Genomic DNA, 22,381 nt, shown 5'->3' with positions numbered 1-22,381 from the left:
TTTTGAAGATGGGGACCCGGCAGTTTGCCAGAACACCCGAGCCTGCCCACCGTGCGGCCGCGCAGCCTCGGCCGGGGCCCGGCAGCCCAGCGGCCTCCGGCTGGATCTTCCCGGCCTGACCCCCCGGAGCTTCCCGCCTCCGGAGTGACAAGGCCGGGGCCCCAGGAGCTGTCCGCAGGCGCCGCTCGTGCGGCGGGGATGGGGCTGATGGGGCCTGGCCGGCTTCTTCACCAGGCCGTGGTCGAGGGGCGGGGACGTCGCCTGCCGGAGGTGGGGGTGTGGCGGGGGGAGAGGAGCGGGAGGGGGGACGGACCTTAGGTGTCCCGCAGGCGCCTCCGGGAGGTGCTGGAAAGGCTCAGGGCGGCCGGCACACCTGGGGCTTGGGGCGGGGGGCTGCCAGGGAGAGAGCCGAGAGCCACGGAGCGCAGGAGCTTTGGAGCGCCTGCCCTCTTTTCCCCGGGGACACAGGCTGCCAGTCAGTCGCTCAGCAGAAAACAGCACACACGATCCCAACAGAATCCTAGAACCCGAGGCTGGCAGGCTTTGAGAGCGACACAAAGCCTCAGAGATAAGAACAACCCCCTCATTTTACAGATGAAGAAATTGCCACTCAGGTTGAGAGGCTTGCTCCAAGTCACCTCAGGTCTCCACATTCCCCTGTCTTTTCCTGTCTCATCCACGTGTCCCTCAAAGTGACAAGTGTGGGGGAGGGAGGACAGTGTTGTCCTACCGGCGCACAGGGCGGTTGTGGAGGCCTCCTCTGCCCCATGGCGCCTGCCGAGAGGCGGGAGGCACCTTGACTCTGGCAGAGGCCCTGCGGCGCAGTGGGAGGTGGGGCAATGGAGGAACCGCGGGGTGAAGCTGAGCGGTGGGATCAGGGAAGGAGCCAAGGACAGCTGCTCCCAAGACCCTAACCCATTAGGCTGTTGGGGCTGTTGGTAATCACTTGGGCTTCTGGGTGAGTGGGGAATGGTGTCTGTGGCCCTGAGGGACGCGTGCGCCTTCCCGTGCAGTGTGGAGTGCGTGCAGGAGGCTGCGACCCGGTGTACCCCTGTGAGGTGCACCTCCAGTGAGCTCGCACTGTCTTGTCAGATGACGTGGTGCCAGGGGAGAGGGGACGGTGGGGAGAGGAAGAAGGTGGCTGTCCCTAGCCCTGGAGGGAGAAGGCAGGGCCTTGTTAAACGCTGGCCAGGAGAGGAGAGCTGGGGTCAGGCCTGGCCCTGGCCCACTTTGCCAGCCTCCCTCCCGACCTGCAGTTTTCCCTCACAACTCCTCCCTGCCCAGTTTGGCTTGGAGAACCAGTGGATACCAGGGGACGTGGGTGCACTTCAGGGCCGGCTACGTGGGTGGACATTTGTGATCAGAGCAGCCCCATGGAGGGCCAGGGGCCAGGGGAGGGCAAGGTGGTGACCTGGTCTCTCCTCCCAGGAGCCACCCTGCTCTCAGGGGTCCTAACAGCTTGGTCTTCCAGGCTTTGAGGGCCGTGGGTGTCTGTGTGCAAATGAGCTGCTGTCTTCTGGGAGGAAGCAGTCTCTTTGTGGACAGAGGCTTGGGTAGGGGAGAGAGGAGAGTGGGGCTCTGTCAGCTTTTGAAGGAGGGGTCCAAGGGAGGGGAGATGAGTAGAGAGGAGAGGAGCCTGAGGCCTAACCTGTATCCAGAACCCCTCAGCCAGAGGCCGACCTTGCCTCCGAAGAGCTCCTGAGAACCCTGTTCAGGAGGATGGAGGGCAGGCATTGCTTCTGCTGGTTCATTCTCCAGTCTGACTGCAAGGCATTTCCACAGTGTCTGTAGACCCTGGGTTAGGGGCTGTGCCAGCAATAAACAGCCTCCACCTCCACTTCCAACAGGGTTGGAAGATAATCGAAGTCTTCTCCTGGACCTGGAGCAGCTGACACCAGGGCTGGGGGAGGTATCACCCTTCACCTCCCTCACTGTAAAGCTTTATTAGAACGGCTTGTTAAATCCCCCAGCTTCTTCACTCAATTGTATGTTCCTCGAGGGCAGGGATGGTGTGTGCCTTATTCTCGGCGGTTTTCCCAGAGTTTAGCATGGTGCCTGGCACAGGGCACAGCCTCATCCAAGGAAGGGTGCAGAGGAAAGAGGAAATGACCCACAGTCATATTCACACTCCGGGATGAGCGCACACCCTTTTGCGGGAAGAAGATAAGAAAAGCCAGTCTTCGTTAATTTGGAATTTGCAATAATGCAGACACTGCAACCTTGAGCCCAATGAGTAAAAATTAAAAATATCTTCTATTTTTAGGGTCTTATTCATGAAGGAGAAGTATAAATAGAAATATATAGCTTGCATTTGTATAGTGCTTTAGTACTAAATTCTTGTGTATAAACAATCTAATTTGGTATTTACAATAACCTTGAGAGGTAGGAAAGAGATAAGGCTGTCTGGGCAGTCAGCCACCTCCTGGGCTGCCGTGACAACAAAAGAGAAGGCCCAAATCCTGCAGGAGGATGTCATTATGAAGAAGCAGGTGCAGAGAGCCACAGAGACCTGACCCACGCAAGGTAACTCAGTTGGCTTGGGAATCTTTTCATCTCTCTTCCAGGAGGTACAGGTCACCAGTTACCACAGGAGAGAAAAACAGCCCTTAAAAAATATGCTCAACAATGGAATAGAACTGAGAGTTCAGAAATGAACCTGTACAATTATGTTCGATTGGTTGTGACAAGAATACTAAGACAATTAAATGGGGAAGAAAATATTTTTAACAAACGGTCCTGGGGCAACTGGATTTCCACATATAAAAGAATGAAATTGGACCCTTTTCTAATACCATATACAAAATTTGGGGTTAGGTACAGTGGCTTATGCCTATAATCCTGGCACTTTGGGAAGCCGAGGTGGGCAGATTGCTGGAGCTTAGGAGTTCGAGACCAGCCTGGGCAATATGGTGAAACTCCATCTCTACAAAAAAATTAGCTGGGCATGGTGGCGCACGTCTGTAGTACCAGCTACTTGGGAGGCTGAGGTGGGAGGATTGCTTGAGCCCAAGAGGTTGAGGCTGCAGTGAACCATGATCATGCCTCTGCACTCCAGCCTGGGTGACCGAGTAAGACCCTGTCTCAAAAAAAAAAAAAAGTCAACTAAAAATAGACCTTGATGTAAGAACTAAAACCATAAAACTTTTAGAAGAAAACGTAGGCAACAAATCTTTGTAACCTTGGATTAGTCAATGGTTTCTTAGATATGACACCAAAAGCGTAAGTGATGAAAGAAAAAACAGATAAATTGGTCTTCATCAAAATTTAAAACTTTTGTGCTTCAATGGACACCAACAAGAAAATGAAAAGACAGCCAGGCACCGTGGCTCATGCCTGTAATCCCAACACTTTGGGATGCCGAGGCGGGTGGATTACCTGAGGTCGGGAGTTCGAGACCAGCCTGGCCAACATGGAGAAACCTCGTCTCTACTAAAAATATAAAAATTAGCCAGGCATGGTGATTCACACCTGTAATCCCAGCTACTCGGGAGGCTGAGGCAGGAGAATTGCTTGAACCTGGGAGGCAAAGATTGCGGTGAGCCGAGATCGCGCCATTGTACTCTAGCCTGGGCAACAAAAGCGAAATTCCATCTCAAAAAAAAAAAAAAAAAGAAAGAAAATGAAAAGACAACCCATGGGATGAGAATAGATATTTGCAAAGTATGTACAGCAGCCCCCACTTATCCTCAGTGGGTACATTCCAAGACTCTCAATGGATGCCTGGAATTGAAGAAAGCACCAAGTCCTATATACACTATATTTTTTCTTATACATACATACCTATAACAAGGTTTAATTTATAAATTAGATGCAGTAAGAGATTAGCAATAACTAACAATAAAATAGAACAATTATTCTGTAATAAAAGTTATGTAAATGTGGTCTCTCTTTCTCTATCAAAATATCTTCCTGTTCTATCCTCACATGACACAATACGGATGTGATGAGATGAAGTGAGATGGATGATGTAGTGTTAAGCTGTGATGTAGCTTTAGCTACTATTGACCTTCTGTATTCCTGCATCTGTGTAACCATCCCTTGCAGTGAATGACTTGGAGTCACTTTTCAGGGGATCTTTTGCTGACATCTTCTAGTAGGCTCAGTGCTTTCTGGCACCACAATCAGGACACATTTCTGTGCATGTCTTCACAAATGTATAATGGCTTTTCCTTCTTTTTTTTTTTTTTTTGAGATGGAGTCTTGCTCTGTCGCCCAGGCTAGAGTGCAGTGGTGCAATCTCAGTTCACTGCAAGCTCCACCTCCCGGGTTCACGCCATTCTCCTGCCTCAGCCTCCCGAGTAGCTGGGACTACAGGGGCCCGCCACCATGCCTGGCTAATTTTTTTTGTATTTTTAGTAGAGGTGGGGTTTCACCGTGTTAGCCAGGATGGTCTTGATCTCCTGACCTGGTGATCCACCTGCCTTGGCCTCCCAAAGTGCTGGGATTACAGGTGTGAGCCACTGCGCCCGGCCTCCTTTTCCTTCTTTTATTTTTATTTTATTTTATTATTATTTTTTGAGACGGAGTCTCACTCTGTTGCCCAGGCTGGAGTGCAGTGGCCGGATCTCAGCTCACTGCAAGCTCCGCCTCCCGGGTTCACGCCATTCTCCTGCCTCAGCCTCCCGAGTAGCTGGGACTACAGGCGCCCGCCACCTCGCCCGGCTAGTTTTTTTGTATTTTTTAGTAGAGACGGGGTTTCACTGTGTTAGCCAGGATGGTCTCTCCTTTTCCTTCTTAACTAAGCACACCGTGGCTACAACTTTTGCAGTTTGAGGTATGGCAGCAAAATGAATATGAATTTCTTTTTCCTTCTTCAAAATTTCATGGATAGATTCATGATCTTAGGATCTTCAACATACAGCCGATCTTTTTCTTTCTGAAGCCGAGAACTTTCACCTTTTCCCTTAAAGGAAGCATTGTTTGGCCTCTCTTTGGCAGATCTAAATTGTGGCACGGGTACTCTTGTGCTTTGGGGCCCTTTATGAAGTAAAATAAGGGTTCTATTCCTTGAACACTAGCGCTGCGATGCTGAGACAGTCCTTCTGATAACTGAGATGGCCCCTATGTGACTCGCAGGTGGGTCGCATGTACATTGTGGCTCTGCTGGACACAGGAATGATTTGTGTCTTGAGTTGGCGAAATCTCATCACTCTCCTCAGAATAGCGTGCAATGTAAAACTTATGAATGGTTTGTTTATGGAATTTTCCATTTAATATTTTTGGACCAAAATCAACCCCAGGTAACTGAAACCTCAGAAAGTGAAACTTTAGATAAGGGAGGGACTACTGTATGTTAGAGACTCGTGTTCAGAATATATAAAAAACTCATAGCTGGCACAGTGGTGCATACCGGTGATCCCAGCTACTTAGAAAGCTGAGGCAGGATTGCTTAAGTCCGGGAGTTTGAGGCTGTAGTGTGCCCTGACTGTGCCTGGGAACAGGCACTACACTCCACCCTGGACAACATAGTGAGACCCAGTCTCTTAAAAAAACCACAACTTGGCCGGGCGCGGTGGCTCAAGCCTGTAATCCCAGCACTTTGGGAGGCCGAGGCGGGCGGATCACAAGGTCAGGAGATCGAGACCACAGTGAAACCCCGTCTCTACTAAAAATACAAAAAATTAGCCGGGCGCGGTGGCGGGCGCCTGTAGTCCCAGCTACTCAGGAGGCTGAGGCAGGAGAATGGCGGGAACCCGGGAGGCGGAGCTTGCAGTGAGCCGAGATTGCGCCACTGCACTCCAGCCTGGGCAACAGCGTGAGACTCCGTCTCAAAAAAAAAAAAAAAAACCACAACTTATTTTCTAAAAAAGAACTCTCACAACTCAATAATAAAAATACAAGTAACTCAATTAAAAAATGGGCAAGGGGCTAGGCACGGTGGCTCATGCCTGTAATCTTAGCACTTTGGGAGGCCGAGGTGGGTGGATTTCCTGAGTTCAGGAGTTCAAGAACAGCCTGGGCAACACGGTGAAACCCTGTCTCTACTAAAATACAAAAAATTAGCTGGATGTGGTGGCGGGCACCTGTAGTCCCAGCTACTTGGGAGGCTTAGGCAGGAGAATTGCTTGAACCCGGGAGGCAGAGGTTGCAGTGAGCTGAGATTGTGCCACTGCACTCCAGCCTGGGAAACAGAGTGAGACTCCGTCTCAAAAAAAAAAAAAAAAAAAAAAGGGGGGGGGGGGCAAGGGATTTGAATAGACATTCTCCCAAGAGATGTACAAATGGCCAATGAGCCCATGGAAAAGATGTTCAACTTCACTAGCTGTCAGGGAAATCCAAATAAAATCACAATGAGAAACACTTCGTGCCCACTAAAATGGAAAAAATAAAGATAGACAATAGCAAATATTGGCAAAGCAATGGAGAAATTGGAATCCTTATACATTGCTAGTGGGATTATAAAATGGTGAGGACACTTTGGAAAACAGATCGGCAGTTCTTCAAAATGTTAAACATAGAATTATCATGTGACCTCATTATTTCTACTCCTAGAGAATTGAAACATATCTACACAAAAACTTGTACAGCAATGCTCATAGCAGCATAATATTATTCATAATAGCTAAGCTTTAGAAACAACCCCAATGTCCATCAACTGATGAATGTGTAAACAAAATGTGGTATATTCATACAGTAGAGTATTTATTCAGCCATAAAAAGGAATGAAGTAGTTATATATACTATAATATATGTGAACCTTGAAACCGGTATGCTAAGTGAAAAAAGCCAGGCCCGGTGCAGTGGCTCAGGCCTGGGAGGCTGAGGTGGGCGGATCACCTGAGGTCAAGAGTTAGAGACCAGCCTGGCCAACATGGCAAAACTCCGTCTCTACTAAAAATACAAAAATTAGCCAGGCGTGGTGGAGTGCACCTTTAATCCTAGCTACTCGGGAGGCTGAGGCAGGAGAATCTCTTGAACCTGGGAGGTGGAGGTTGCAGTGAGCCAAGATCGCCCCACTGAACTCCAGCCTGGGTGACAAGAGCGAAACTCCGACTCAAAAATAAAAACAAACAAACAAACCAAAAGACAAAACAAAACAAAACAAAAAACACAAAAGAAAAGAAAAAAGCCAGTCACAAAAGGCCACATATTATATGACTCCGTTTATATGAAATGTCCAGAATAAGCAAATCTATAGAGACAGAAAATAGATTAGTGGTTGCCAGGGGCTTGGGGGTGGAAGAAAGGGAATGAGTGACAAAGGGCATGGGGTTTCTTTCTTCTTTCTTTTTTTTATTTTTGAGACGGAGTCTCACTCTTGTCGCCCAGGCTGTAGGGCAGTGGCTGGATAGCTGCTCACTGCAAGCTCCGCCTCCCAGGTTCATGCCATTCTCCTGCCTCAGCCTCCCGAGTAGCTGGGACTACAGGTGCGCGCCAGGACGCCTGGCTAATTTTTTGTGTATTTTTAGTAGAGACAGGATTTTACTGTGTTAGCCAAGCTGGTCTCGATCTCCTGACCTTGTGATACACCCACATCCACCTCCCATAGTGCTGGGATTACAGGCGTGAGCCACCGCGCCCAGCCTCTTCTTCCTTTTTCTTTTTCTTTTTGCAATTTTTATTTAGTTTTTATTTCATAATCATAAACTTAACTCTGCAATCCAGCTACGCATGCAAGAGAATAAGGCAAACATGGAACCCAACAGGAACTGAGAGAGAGAGCACAAAGATTAGAGGCTACTGTGAGCAACTGAGGTGGAGGGTGCTCTCTGGAGCTACAAAAGGAATGATCCGGTGGTGAAGATAAAACACAAGTCAAACTTACTAGAGTTGTCCACAGTCGGCAATGGTGATCTTCTTGCCGGTCTTGCCATTCCTGGACCCAAAGCGCTCCATGGGCTTTGCAATATTCATGCCTTCTTTCACCTTGCCAAGGACCACATGCTTGTCATCCAACCACTCAGTCTTGGCAGTGCAGTTGCAAAACTGGGAACCATTTGTGTTGGGTCCAGCACGTGCCATGGACACGATGCCAGGACCTGTCTGCTTCAGGATGAAGTTCTTATCATCAAATTTCTCCCCGTAGATGGACTTGCCACCAGTGCCATTACAGTGTGTGAAGTCACCACCCTGACACATAAACCCTGGAATAATTCTGTGAAAGCTGAAACCCTTATAACCGAATCCTTTCTCTCCAGTGCTCAGAGCAGGGAAGTTTTCTACTGTCTTTGGAAACTTGTCTGCAAACAGCTCGAGGGAGACGTGGCCCAAGGGCTCCCTGTTGATGGCGATGTCAAAGAACACGGTGGGGTTGACCATGGCTGGGCATATATATACTATAATATATGTGACATGGCATGAGGGGGCTCCCGGCAGCATCGGAATCTGTGGTACGGGGTTTCTTTTAGGGATAGTGAAATGTTCTGACATTAGTAGTGATGGTTGTACAACGCTGAATATTCTAAAAGCCACTCAATTGTATGCTTTAAAAGCGGAGATTTTATGGTATATGAATTATATCTTGATAAAGCTGTGGTTTAAAAAAATATTTCTGGCCGGGTGCGGTGGCTCACACCTGTAATCCCAGCACTTTGGGAGGCCGAGGTGGGCGGATCACGAGGTCAGGAGATCGAGACGTTTCGCTCTTATTGCCCAGGCTAGAGTGCAATGGCGTGATCTCGGCTCCCCGCAACCTCCGCCTCCCAGGTTTCAAGTGATTCTCCTGCCTCAGCCTCCTGAGTAGCTGGAATTATAGGCATGAATGAATCACCACGCCTGGCTAATTTTGTATTTTTAGTAGAGACAGGGTTTCTCCGTGTTGGTCAGGCTGGTCTTGAACTCCTGACCTCAGGTGATCCACCCGCCTCGGCCTCCCAAAGTGCTGGGATTACAGGCCTGAGCCACCGCCGCAGGCTAGGCTTATTGTTTCTCACTGTGCTTTCTAGAGAAACAATGAGTCTTTTCTCTTCAACACGGCCACTGTCCAAGATGAGAGGTAGCAACCATGTCTTTGTTATTTATTTATTTATTTATTTATCATTTTTATTTTTTTGAGACGGAGTCTCGCTCTGTCGCCCAGGCTGGAGTGCAGTGGCATGATGGTGATCTCGGCTCACTGCAAGTTCTGCCTTCCAGGTTCACCCCATTCTCCTGCCTCAGCCTCCCGAGTAGCTGGGACTACAGGCACCCGCCACCATGCCCAGGTAATTTTTTGTATTTTTAGTAGAGACGAGGTTTCACCGTGTTAGCCAGGATGGTCTTGATCTCCTGACCTCATGATCCGCCTGCCTCGGCCTCCCAAAGTGCTGGGATGACAGGCGTGAGCCACTGCACCCGGCTGCAACCATGTCTAAGCATGTCTCCTTTTCTCCAGGAGAAACACAGGGCCTTCAATGATTCCCCGGGAGAGGAGTTCTCTGTATCCTGATGCTCTGTCATCCTCTCGTGAATGGACTGCAGATTGTCCACATCTCTCCTAAACTATGCTGCCCGTATTTAAGTAAAGCTGGCCTAAGAAGCTCAGAGGGAGCCCTGGTTCACTTAATGCAATTCCTTCCCTTGGTGCAGCCGAAGAGGGCTGAGGTTGTTCCGGCAGCCTCCTCACCTGCTGCGGCTCATATAGAAACTGAGAGTCAGTGCAAACCCTCAGATGTTTTCCTGGATCTTTTCCATATGAAAAACGGCCAGTTTGTTGATGTACATCTGACTTCTCCCTTTTAAATGCTGACTGTCAAGTTCAATCTTAATTTCTTTTGACTCGCTCAGCAATCCCATCTTAACTTTCACATCTCATTTTAGCTCTTTCCCCCAGTTTTCGGTTAAGCACAAACTTACCAATCAAGACATTGTGCTTTTTTTTTTTGAGATGGAGTCTAGCTTTGTTGCCAGGCTGGAGTGCAGTGGTTCAATCTCAGCTCATTGCAACCTCCACCTCCCAGGTTCAAGCGATTCTCGTGCCTCAGCCTCCCAAGTAGCTGAGATTACAGGTGTGTGCCACCATGCCTGGCTAATTTTTGTATTTTTAGTAGAGATGAGGTTTCACCATGTTGGTCAGGCTGGTCTTGAACTCCTGACCTCCAGTGATCTGCCCGCCTCGGCCTCCCAAAATGCTGGGATTACAGGTGTGAGCCACTGCGCCCGGCCATTAGGTGTATTTCACCACAGTAAAAAACGATAAATTACAAAAAATGGTGACGTGCCAGGGACAATGCCGTGTGCAGCTCGTTGTCTGGCCCTGTCTCCAGGGTGCCCTGCTCTAGGACGTCAGGCCCGGAATCCCAGGAAGCAGGGGAGGAGAGGGAGGTACCTGTTCATTCCAGGCCCAGGATACAGCCCAGCTCTGCCGTGGTTGCGCACAGTGACGATCTATCTCTGCCTCTCAGGCCAGGAACATGTGAGTAAGCTTTGACTCATATCTGTCTTTTCTCCAATTGCCTAATCTTGCCTGGTCTTAATTAAAAATGTCTCCTTCCCTTTCTTACACTCACTCATTCCTCCACAGGTTTTCACCGAGACCCACAAAGCGCAGTCACTGACCCTGTGCCCAGACACCTTGGTGAGCAGGGACAGCCTGGTCGCACTGTTAAAGGAAAGGGGTCCCGATCCAGACCCCAAGAGAGGGTTCTTGGATCTTGCTCAAGAAAGAATTCAGGGCGAGTCTGCAGTGCAAAGCAAAAGCAAGTTTATTAAGAAAGTCGGCCGGGCGAGGTGGCTCAAGCCTGTAATCCCAGCACTTTGGGAGGCCGAGACGGGCGGATCACGAGGTCAGGAGATCGAGACCATCCTGGCTAACACAGTGAAACCCCGTCTCTACTAAAAATACAAAAACTTAGCCGGGCGAGGTGGCAGGCGCCTGTAGTCCCAGCTACTCGGGAGGCTGAGGCAGGAGAATGGCGTGAACCCGGGAGGCGGAGCTTGCAGTGAGCTGAGATCCGGCCACTGCACTCCAGCCTGGGTGACAGAGCGAGACTCCGTCTCAAAAAAAAAAAAAAAAAAAAAAAAAAAGAAAGTCAAGTGGTGAAAGAACAGCTACTCCCTGGACAGAGCAGGGCGTTCCCAAAAGTAAGAGGAGGAATGCGTCCACCCTAAGTACAATGCTTGTATATATATAGGATTAAAAAAGATCATAGGGAGATGTGCTCTGCTACAGGGGTTTGTCATAAAGGATTCCTTTTTTAAATTACCACATTTTGCAAGAATCAATGTTATTATCTTTGAAGAAAAATTAGGAATGCCTTTGTTCTCAAGATATCGGGATATCTGGACACTCCCAAGTTTGGGTTTGTTTAGTAAACATTATTAATTCACTTCCTTAACTGTAAACATCTAGAGGTTGGGAATACCTTTCTGGGAATGTAGCCCAGATTCTGGGAATGCAAGTCCCTACTGCATTTTCCTAGCCCTCACTCAAGATGGAGTCGCTCTGGTTCAAACACCTCTGACACCCCCTCTACAAGCTCCCGGGATGTTTAAACAAGCCATTCCCAGAGAGGCGATGCAGAGGTGCAGGGCAGGCCCTGAGCCCTGGCCACAGGCGATGCTTAAGCTGAGCGCTGAAAGAAGGGGTAGGAGTTCAGCAGGCGAGTTGTTAGAAGACTTGCATTTCAAGCAGAAGATCTGGAAAGACGCGCTGACCGATCAGCGAAAGGCCGTGAGCTGTGGGTGGTGCGGAGACTGTGGAAGCTGAGGACATGGAGCTAAGGCGGGCTCAGACTTCCTCCTGAGGGCAACAGTTTTTAGCTGGGGAGGAACATGACCAAATCTGCCTTTCCCAGTGACCTCTCTGATCTCTTTGATGCAGTGTAGATCCGTGCTTAGCAAACTCAGAAGGCCCTGTCACCAGCAGGAAGGAAGAGACCCCACGACTGAGGGCAGTGGTAGGTTTAGGGGCCGGCCACAGGTGGGACCAAAAGGGGTAGCTATGGATGGGCTGTAGGGGTGAGAGGGGAGGAGGAATGGAGGGTTGATGATGCCTTCTATCAGGAGAGGAACATGCTAGAAGCAGTTTTGGGGGGAGGTGGGAAGGGTGGGTAAGCAGATGAAGGATTGGGTCTTGGAGATGCTGCTAGTTTGGCTTTGACGGTGCAGGTCCTCTGCTATGAGGTGAGTGGCTGTGCCCGCCAGCTCCTCTTCTCACTCCCTTCTAGGGCTATGAGATTTGTGACCCTTTCCTCTGCCTGCCTCTGCCCCTGCCCCTTAGGACCCTGCTGGACCAGGCATCCATCCTATGGAACTTTCCATGAAGCGTTGACCTCCCTGCCCCTGAGGCATTGGGTGAGTGGCAGGTGAGAGCTGCTCACAGGGCATTAAAGGGGTTCAAAATAGCACCCAAGGCCGGGCATGGTAGTTTACACCTGTAATCCCAGTACTTTGGGAGGCTGAGGCGGGCAGATCACCTAAGGTCAGGAGCTCGAGAGCAGCCTGGCCAACATGGAAAAACCCCTTTTCTACTAAAAATACAAAAAATCTCCGGGCATGGTGGTGTGGGCACCTGTAATCCCAGCTACTTGGGAGGCTGAGGCAGGAGAATCGCTTGAACCCGGGAGGCAGAAGTTACAGTGAGCAAGATCGCACTATTGCACTCCAGCCTGGGCAAAAAGAGCGAGACTCCATCTCAAAAAAAAAAAAAAAAAAAAAATTGCACCTAAGCCCAAGCCCAGAAGGTGGCCCTGAAACTGGGCCTTCCTTTGAAGCTAGGCCTGGTATTTGCCATGATTGTGCCTCCTTCCCCACGTCACCAACGTTGACTGCCCTCCATTACCCGGTGCTGCCTGGGCGCTGCGTGGGTGCTGGCGTGTGAAATGGCAACGTGAGGCCGTGTCTACTGAGCCAGGCATCTTAGTGCTTTACACAGAGAAGTGAAACCTCCTAGCTACCCTGTGAGTTAGGGACCATTGATTCCCATTTTTCAGATAAGGAAACAACCAAGGCACAGAGTGGTTGGTAGGTGGACTAAGGTCACCCAACAGCTGGAGGCAAAAGGAGACACGTGTCTCCACCAGGAGCCACCAGCTGTCCCCTCCTTCTCCATCCCACAGATTGAGTGAAGGCTTGGGCTACTCCGGCTGGACAGTATCAAGTGTTACATTCTGTAGAGCCAGGATGTTCCTCCAATCCTTTAATCCCAAATATTTTGTTTTGTTTTGTTTTGTTTTGTTTTGCGGCAGAGTCTTGCTCTGTCATCCAGGCTGGAGTACAGTGGTGCAATCTCAGCTCACTGCAACCTCTGCCTCCCGGGTTCAAGTGATTCTCCTGCCTCAGCCTCCTGAGTAGCTGGGACTACAGATGTGCGCCACCACACCCAGCTAATTTTTGTATTTTTTGTTGAGACGGGGTTTTACCATATTGGCCAGGCTGGTCATGAACTCCTGACCTCGAGTGATCTGCCTGCCTCAGCCTCCCAAAGGGCTGGGATTACAGGCATGAGCCACCACACCTGGCCTAATCCCAAATTTTAAACCTGCTTCTTGTTCTGCCTCTAGTGAAATCAAAGATCCCTCTGCTGCTGTCCCTATGGGAATGTGGACAGGGATGACACTTCTCGCCAGCTCTGGGTGGCCCCTCTGGTCCTGCCCTTCACTGTCCAGCTCCTCAAGTCCTCCTCAATTCCCCTCTTCTCCAGCCCTACTGCCACTGTCCCCACCTGAGTACAGACCTTCATAATTTCCCACTGGCCCCCCCCGGTCCCCCCAGTCCCTCTCCTAGTCCATTTATTTATTTATTTATTTAATTTTATTTTGAGATGGAGTTTCGCTCTTGTTGCCCAGGCTGGGGTGCAATGGTGCGATCTCAGCTCACTGCAACCTCCGACTCCCAGGTTCAAGTGATTTTCCTGCCTCAGCCTCCCGAGTAGCTGGGATTACAGGCATGCACCACCATACCCGGCTAATTTTGTATTTTTAGTGGAGATGGGGTTTCTCCATGTTGGTCAGGCTGGTGTTGAACTCCCAACCTCAGGTGACCCGCCCGCCTCAGCCTCCCAAAGTGCTGGGATTATAGGCGTGAGCCACTGCACCCGGCCCCTAGTCCATTTTTATACACAGCTCTGAGGATGCTCCAATCTGACGACAGCATCTGCTCACTTAGCGCCCTGCCCCGGCGTCTCATCGCCTTGGGGATAAAATCCACACTCTGAGAGTCAGTGCAAAGTTCTTGGTGTGGCCGCTGCCCTCTCCATTTCCCCAGGCCTTGCTCTACGGAACAAGTCCCTCTCTCAGCGCCTCCCGAAGGCCAGCTCCCTGGCAGGGCTGATGGTGATAAAGTGTTCAGTAGTCAGCAATAAAGAGGGAAAAACAGCAATACTGATTCATAGATACGAAATCAACCAGATATATCAGCCAAGTTGCCAGCACTCCTTTCTTGGTCACAGTATCTTTTATTCCAAACGTCCTTTCTATTTATTTTTTGTAGTTGAGATATTATTCCTTCTTTTGTAAAATGGTGGTGAGAACAAAGGACTATTTTTTTAAATGTCCTTACTTGGCAAACTAAAAAATGTTTGCAGCTCTAGTAAGACTCCATTTTCATCTTGACAACTCAGTGGTGTGCGGGGGCTGGCCCACAGGCGGCCACACAGATGTGGCTCCCTGGGCCGTTTACTCTTCTGCCAGAAATGCGCCCCCGACCCATGGCTTGCTCATTCCCCACCATCCTTCAATGCAGGTCTTCCCTGACGTTTTTTTTTTAAGAGAGAGTTTCGCTCTTTTTGCCCAAGCTGGAGTGCAGTGGTGCAACCTCAGCTCACTGCAACCTCTGCCTCCTGGGTTCAAGCAATTCTCATGCCAGTGTCCGGAGTAGCTGGGATTACAGACACGTGCCACCATGCCTGGCTAATTTTTTGTATTTTTAGTAGAGACAAGGGTTCACCATGTTGGCCAGGCTGGCCTCGAACTTCTGACCTCAGGTGATCTACCTGCCTCCGCCTCCCACACTGCTGGGATTACAGGTGTGAGCCACCATGTCCGGCCTTCCCTGACCTTTCTTCCCCCAAAGCCCATCCTTGCATGAGTGCATCATCCAGAACTCAGCACTGCGTCCATTTGCACATCTGCCTCCCCGTGGACCTCGGCTGGTGGAAACCAGGCCCCCTCACATTTCCTTTTCCAGAGCCCAGCCCAGCCCTGCCCTGACTGCCCATACACAGAGCAGGTTTGCAAAATGCCTGACAGAGAATGAATGACTCCAGCTTCCTCCTCAGCAGCAGGTGGAGGTGGGGGGTTGGGGCACCCAGCCCTCTGCTGGCTTCACCTGTCCGTGCCAGTGCAGTTGAACTGGGCTCTCCAGGACTGCCTGCCTGCTGGGCCTCAGCACCACCAAGGGCTTCAAGGGCCCCAGCTGGGTGCCACGGACCCCTCTCCAATTCCACTAGGAGATCAGGGGCTGGGGTGCCTCATCTGGCCCTAAAGCCCCATGGCACTGACCTGGTGCCTGTGTGATTCTTCCTCACTGTTCCCAGACAGGGGCCAGGAAATGGAATGAAAGCAGCCAGTCTCTGAAGAGCTGGAGACGATCATCTGCCTCGGGAAGCCCAGGGAACCTCGGCTCAGACAGGACAGAGACTGTGGGAAGGGAGGAGACTGTGACAGAGAAGCAGAGGAGGGTGACAGAGTCAGGGAAGAACAAAACAGCCTGCAGTGGGAGCAGAGACAAAAATGTGGGGGACCCACAGGGAGGGGAGGGAGGGAGGGAGGGGAGGGGAGGGAAGTAGGGAGGGGGGAGGGGAGGAGGGGAGGGAGGGACAGCTGCCGTCCAAGTGGCCATGGGAGCCTGGGGCTGGGAGAGGCACCCTCCTCCTGTTGGCTTCTCATACAGTCTCTATCAGGGGACCCAGGACACAAGAAGCGAATTCATCTTTGGGTCCACTCTTCAGCTCTAGAAGTCTAGGGCCTGGCTAGGTCCTCTGAAGGAGTCTCTGGCCCCAGGCAGCTTCCTGCCCCCCTGTGTGGCCCCCCAAGTCCTTCTCAAGAGCCCTTCAGTAAATAAATTTACTGGAGAACATCAATGATTGGTCATATGAGGTGTTCCTAGGGGAGAAAATGACATTTAGTTTTTAGCTCACTTGGAGCCATTTGTTTTAAAAAGCACCTCTTGGCCGGGTGCGGTCGCTCACGCCTGTAATCCCAACACTTTGGGAGGCCAAGGAGGGTGGATCACCTGAGGTCAGGAGTTCAAGACCAGCCTGGGCAACATGGTGAAACGCTGTCTCTACTAAAAATACAAAAATTAGCTGGGCATGGTGGCATGTGCCTATAATCCCAGCTGCTTGGGAGGCTGAGGTGAGAGAATTGCTTGAACCCAGGAGGCGGAGGCTGCAGTGAGCCGAGATCACACCGCTGCACTCCTGCCTGGGTGACACAGTGAGACTAGGTCTCAAAAAAAAAAAAAAAAAAAAAAAAAGGAAGCACTTCTTGAGAGAGCTTTTCCTGCAGATGTCACAGGCAAAATGTCTCACGTTGTGGGGAATGTGGCAGTGGACTTCTGGGACCAAGCCGAGGCCCCCACATGCCATCCCCCTTGGGAGCAGGGTGGCTGGGTTGACAGATGTGCAGAGGAGGAGAGAAGTGGGGCAATGCCTTTTCTCTAATGGTCAGCTGGCAGGAAAGACTCCAGGTGCTTCTGAGGAGAGACCCTAAGAGGAGTCTGGATGGGCCTCGGCTGGGGGAGGCTGGTGCCTACCTGGCACATGGGCACTGTGGGGGTGCAATGGGGCACAGCGTGGGAGGTGTCATGGGGGGTCTTTACACTGGGTACTAAAGAGCTTAGGAGCCTGAGCTACCTGGTGTGGGGCAATCACATTTACTACTGTGTCCAGGCAAGGAGGAGCAGCTGGGCTTGGACCTCACAGTGACATGAAGTGGCCAGGACTGGGCACTGGGCTAACGTGAGCCCCAGGGGTGCTTGGATTTATCAACTGAAGAAGGGCCTATGGAAGGGGAGAAAACAATTCTCTAGACAGATGAGAACACCCGGTCACATCCACCTGGACCTGACATCACACCCCAGGCTGTGCAGGAGCACTCACAGAACTAGAGTGTGGAATGACTTATTAGAGCCTCTTCCAACAGCTGTGGGCCCTGGAGCCTAAGAACCCACCTTTGGAGAACATTTTTGGGTCTGAGAGCTTTGAGGCCAGGCCTTGAGACAAACCCACCCAGAAGCCCTGAGCTACTTTTGCTGTAAGAGTAGGAGGGCCCTGCCCCTGCTCCAGGAGCCGTCCCTGGATCCCTGGAAGAGCAGGAAACACTGACTGATCCATAGGGGCGATGAGGCTAGAGGCTGAGATCAGCCGGAACCAGGGGGCCAGCTGAGCATGTGATTCCTCTGGCTCCAGGCCACCTCTAAGGGTCTCCTAGTGGCTGAGAGGGATTAGAGGACTGTGGCTTCTTGGGTGAGGGAGCCTCTGAGTTACAGCCACCGTGCCCTTTGAATCTAATCTGCTCTCGACAAGGATCAGCTGACCTGATAGGTGTGCACAGCAGGAAGCAACAGCCAGGGCCAGGAGAAGCATAAAAGATGGAGTAGAGGAGGGAGCAGAGCAGGGTCAGGTGAGACCTCTCACTCAGGACAGTTGTGCAGCTGACTTGCTGAGACCTTGGAGTGAGTCGCCGAGGTCATTGTGCCCAGTTGGGGCATCTTCCAGGCTGTGGCTCTGTCACCTGCAGTTTTGGCTCAGAGCAGCCACCACATCCTCACTGCTGTCCTGGGATGAGAAGTGGGGTGGAGAACCAGGGGCTGGGTGTGCAGCCAGAGCTGGAGCAGCTTCAGGAGCCAGGTGAAACCTAAGAGCCTCACAGGCTTTGAACAAAGTGCAGGAGTCCCAGCCCTGCCGTTTATGGCGGGTTCCTGGAGGTGATCAGTCATTATCAGCAGTGTGTTCACTCTGCCGATACCACCCAAGGCCATGATCATCCCTCACCCCAGGCCTTGCACACTTGCTTCCTCGTCCTAGACAGCCGGGGCTGTTCCTGCTCTTCGCTGCCCCTGGCACTCACAGAGCAGCTGACTGACTGACCTACCAACTTAGGGAGAAAAGTGAGGAGGTGGGGACTGAGGACACGCTGGGGACACAGCCTCTTTGTGATTTCCTTCCTGGAGGGGAGAGGTGGCCAGGGCAATGCAATGCTGGGGCTGCAGGGCAAACCTTCAGGGCTGGACGAGGGGAGCTCAGCCTGATGTCCAGGTTTGCTGGCATGTGAGGGACGTGGTCAGGCACAGCTACAGCCATGGGTCTATGGATGGTTCTTGGATCCCAGGATTCGCTGGTGTCGTCCCTGATACGCACCTCACGTCTTCAAACTCTGCCCTCTCTGATGGCCTGCTGGCACTCCTCCTGCCTATCTCTGCACACTCAGCAACTTTCCTCTTTGATGGGGACAGGAGTGGGGGAGGGCAGGGCAGGATGGAGACACCATGCACATTCCTGCTTAGCACCTTTGCCCTCCCTCTTCCATCCCTGGGAGTCACCTCCCCTAGACCTTCATGTGGCCTGCAACCCCACTTCTCCCTCCCAGAACCTTCCTAGTGCCCCCAAGAAGCGCCTGCCCTTGCCTGACGCCCCGTCCCCTTCTGCTTTTTCCTCATGCTGCTTGTTAGGTTGAAACATAACACCTGTGTTTCAAAACACATGCAGTCAAGTTTCTGTGCATGTGTGTGTGTAGATATATATATACACACATATGTATATGTGTGTATATATGTCATTATGTGTAGTATGTTGCTTTTTTTTGAGACAGTCTCACTCTGTTGCCCAGAGTGTAGTGGTGCAATCTCGGCTCACTGCAACCTCCACCTCTCGGGTTCAAGCAATTCTTGTGCTTCAGCCTCTTGCGTAGCTGGGACTACAAGCATGCACCACCATGCCCAGCTATTTTATTTTTTTCCTTTTTGTATTTTTTTAGTGGAGATGAGTTTCGCCATATTGGCCAGGCTGGTCTGGCTGCCTTGACTTCCCAAAGTTCTGGGATTACAGGTGTGAGCCACCACACCCAGACGTTAGATTACTTTTTAATTCCCTGTCTACCCACTTCTTGTAAGTTACATGAAAGCAGACACCTCGTGATGATCTATTACACCTTGTCTGATCTATTACTGTCCCTCCAGGGCCTAGGACAATGCCTGGCACACAGCAGGTGCCAGCAAGCCTTTGTTGGAAGAAAGGAAGGAGAGAAAACGGACCTCCTCTAGATTGGATCCTTGGCTCCTGTGTGCTGACGCGCAGCCTGTGACCGGGCTCTGCACTGCTCCTCTGGCTCCAGGGAATCCTCATGGAAAGGGCGGCCTCCCCAGAGGGCTGCCCAGGAATGAAATGGGCATCTGGGGAAGCCCACTCCTTTGGCTGCCTCTTGCCTTGGGTGCCCAGGGCTACCGTGCCACCTCCTTTGTGAAGCTGGTCCCTGGCCCTGCTTATCAGCCCTATGTCCCATTCCGTTGGCCCAGCAGAGGTAAAAGTGGCTAAGTGGGTTAACTGGGCTGGGTGTGGTGGCTCACACCTGTAATCCCAGCACTTCGGGAGGCCAAGGCCGGTGGATCGCCTGAGGTCGGGAGTTCGAGACCAGCCTGACCAACATGGAGAAACCCTGACTCTACTAAAAATACAAAATTAGCCGGGTGTGGTAGTGCATTCCTGTAATCCCACCTACTTGGGAGGCTGAGGTAGGAGGATCGCTTGAACCAGGGAGGCAGCGGTTGCAGTGAGCTGTCATTGCACTCCAGCCTGGATGAGAAGAGTGAAACTCCGTCTCAAACAAACAAACAAACAAACAAAAAAAAAAAACCAAAAAAAAGTGGCTTAACTGTCCTTGCTCTCATGGCCTCTCCATCCCTCTTGCCCCAGTGGTATTTGGCTGTTTTTGTCTGTCTTGTTTTTCCCAGACTGGACCAGCCTTGGGGTTAACCAGGGGCAGGGTGACAACTCACAGGCAATGGTGTCCCTCAGCCTCCTTCCCCCCATATTTCAGAGGCTGCAGGTGACTCACGGTCTTCGTCGGTGGCTCCGGAAGCCTTGCAGGTGCCCTGCCACTTGGCCGCTGTGCTGCTGGCTGCTCTGGCAGGTCCTGACTACTGCTTTCCTGTCCCCTCCCCTGAAGCTGGGAGATTGATTTTCTCCGAGTGATTAATTGGTCTATTTTAAGCTCATCAAAGTAGCCTCGTACTTTCAAGTTTCTCATGGAGCAGGCCCGGAAGATGATACCCACGGGCTTAAGGCTGCTCCCACTGCAGGATACGGGGTCAGGGGCTGTGTTTGTCAATTGTGAGGTCCCTCAGTGCAGTCCCCCTCCTGAGCTGGACAGGGCTTGGCTCCTGCATGCTGATTCTGCAGCCTGTGGCTCAGCTCTGCACTATTCTCTGGCTCCGGCAAATCCTCATGAAGATAAGCCCGGGAGCCCTAAGAGTTGCAGGTTAGCCTCCCACAGCCTTCCCTTGCATCATCCTTGCTCCTCTAGCCAGGGACACTCCTGCCTCCTCCCTGTCTCTGCTGGGTCAACACCTGAGCATCTTCTGGCTCGATAATTCTGTCATGACCCCATATGCTTTCCCTGACCCTCACATCTGGGTTGAGGGCCCTCCTATGCCCTGTATCTAATCCTGGTTTTCCCTCTGTAAGCTGGTCAGAGATGGGCTTGGGCAGAGTAGTTTCAAAGGCTCTCCCCAAGTGTCTGTGCAGCTCCCCTGACTTGAAGGCCCGTGAGAACGGGGTGGTGCCTGTCTCGTTCACTGTTCCCCAATATCTCACCTAGTGCCTGGCACAGAGAAGGTACAAAAATAAAACTCTTCTAAGAATGAATGGTGTGCGTTTGAATCTTACAGTGTCTGAGGACTGGGGATCCATCTTTTATCCCTTTGTATCCTCTGTCTCCTCTGCTGCCCAAGGTCAGGGCCTCTGCCTGAAGTCCCTGCTGAATGAGGGTTAACTGGTTCAGAGATGAGGGAGGAAGCTATTGCTGGGAGGGGCTAGAACTGCAGGAGGCCCTGTCCCTGTCCTTCCCACACCCAATCAAGAGCAGTAGGATTGTCAGATGAAACACAGGACATCTGCTCACATGTGAGGAATACATCTTTTTATTTTTTCTTTTAAGACAGATTCTCTGTCACCCAGGCTGGAGCGTGGTGGCATGATCTTGGCTCACTTCAACCTCCACCTCCCGGGTTCATGCCATTCTCCTGTCTTAGCCTCCCCAGTAGCTGGGAATACAGGCGCCTACCACCATGCCCGGCTAATTTTTGTGTTTGTGGTAGAGATGGGTTTCACCACATTGGCCAGGCTGATCTTGAACTCCTGACCTCAAGTGATCTGCCTGCCTCAGCCTCCCAAACTGTTGGGATTACAGGCGTGAGCCATGGCACCCAGCCAGAATACATTTTTAGCATATTGCATGTAATATTTGGGAAATGCTCATGCTGAAAAAAATAACTGAATTTGAATTTTTGTTTTGTTTTTTTTGCGGGATCTCGCTTCATTGCCCAGGCTGGAGTGCAGTGGCACCATCCTGGCTCACTGCAACTTCCGCCTCCTAGGTTCAAGCAATTCTCCTGTCTCAGCCTCCCAAGTAGCTGGGACTACAGGTGCCTGCCACCTCGCCCAGCTAATTTTTGTATTTTTAGTAGAGACAGGGTTTCACCTTGTTGGTCAGGCTGGTCTTGAACTCCTGACCTCAGGTGATCCACCCACCTCGGCCTCCCAAAATGCTGGGATTACAGGCGTGAGCCACTGCGCCTGGCCTGAATTTGAATTTAACTGGGAATCTTTTTTTTATTTTTTCCTCTTCTTTCTGAATCTGGTAACCCTAGCAAGGGAGAATTGACTAGCCAGGTGCCAGGTGGGTCTGCGGCCTGGGTCTCCAGCTCTCTCTTCACATTCTGCCTGCTTCCTTGATGCTTCCCGCTCCTTAAATGTTTTCTGTCAGAGACCAGGGGGCATTCTAGGCCTGGCTTCCCAGCAGTGGAATCCAGGAGCACTCCTACCTCCCAACCCCTGCCCCAGCTGCCCTCCGGATGGTCAGCGAAGGCCTGAGGAGGTGATGTTTGAGCTGAGATTTGAAAGAATGTGCCCAGAGATGATCCAGGAAAGAACATTCCATGGAGAGGTGGGAGTGAACTTGGTCCATCTGAGAACAGAAAGGCTACGTGGCTCCGTGGTGTGGGAAGGGAGGGGAAACACGGGAGTGGAAACATGGGAAACACAGTCAGCATTTCTTTTTTTTTTTTTTTTTTTTTTTTTTGAGATGGAGTTTTGCTTTTGTTGTCCAGGCTAGAGTGCAATGGCGGGGTCTTGGCTCACCACAACCTCTGCCTCCCGGGTTCAAGTGATTCTCCTGCCTCAGCCTCCGGAGTAGCTGGGATTACAGGCATGCGCCACCACGCCCGGCTAATTTTGTATTTTTAGTAGAGATGGGGTTTCTCCGTGTTGGTCAGGCTGGTCTCGAGCTCCCGATCTCAGGTGATC

The 22,381-nt window shown here is 51.3% G+C and overlaps 1 pseudogene; it reads right to left on the bottom strand.

Annotated features, from left to right (window-relative positions):
- Window positions 1–7,740: 7,740 nt before the first annotated feature.
- Window positions 7,741–8,259, bottom strand: LOC105483046 (peptidyl-prolyl cis-trans isomerase A pseudogene; annotated as a pseudogene).
- Window positions 8,260–22,381: the final 14,122 nt, after the last annotated feature.

This window comes from Macaca nemestrina, chromosome 17 (genome assembly GCF_043159975.1).
Source record: "Macaca nemestrina isolate mMacNem1 chromosome 17, mMacNem.hap1, whole genome shotgun sequence".
Classification (NCBI taxonomy): domain Eukaryota; kingdom Metazoa; phylum Chordata; class Mammalia; order Primates; family Cercopithecidae; genus Macaca; species Macaca nemestrina.
Note: the sequence above shows the minus strand (reverse complement) of the source record. Positions and strands in the feature narration are given on the sequence as shown.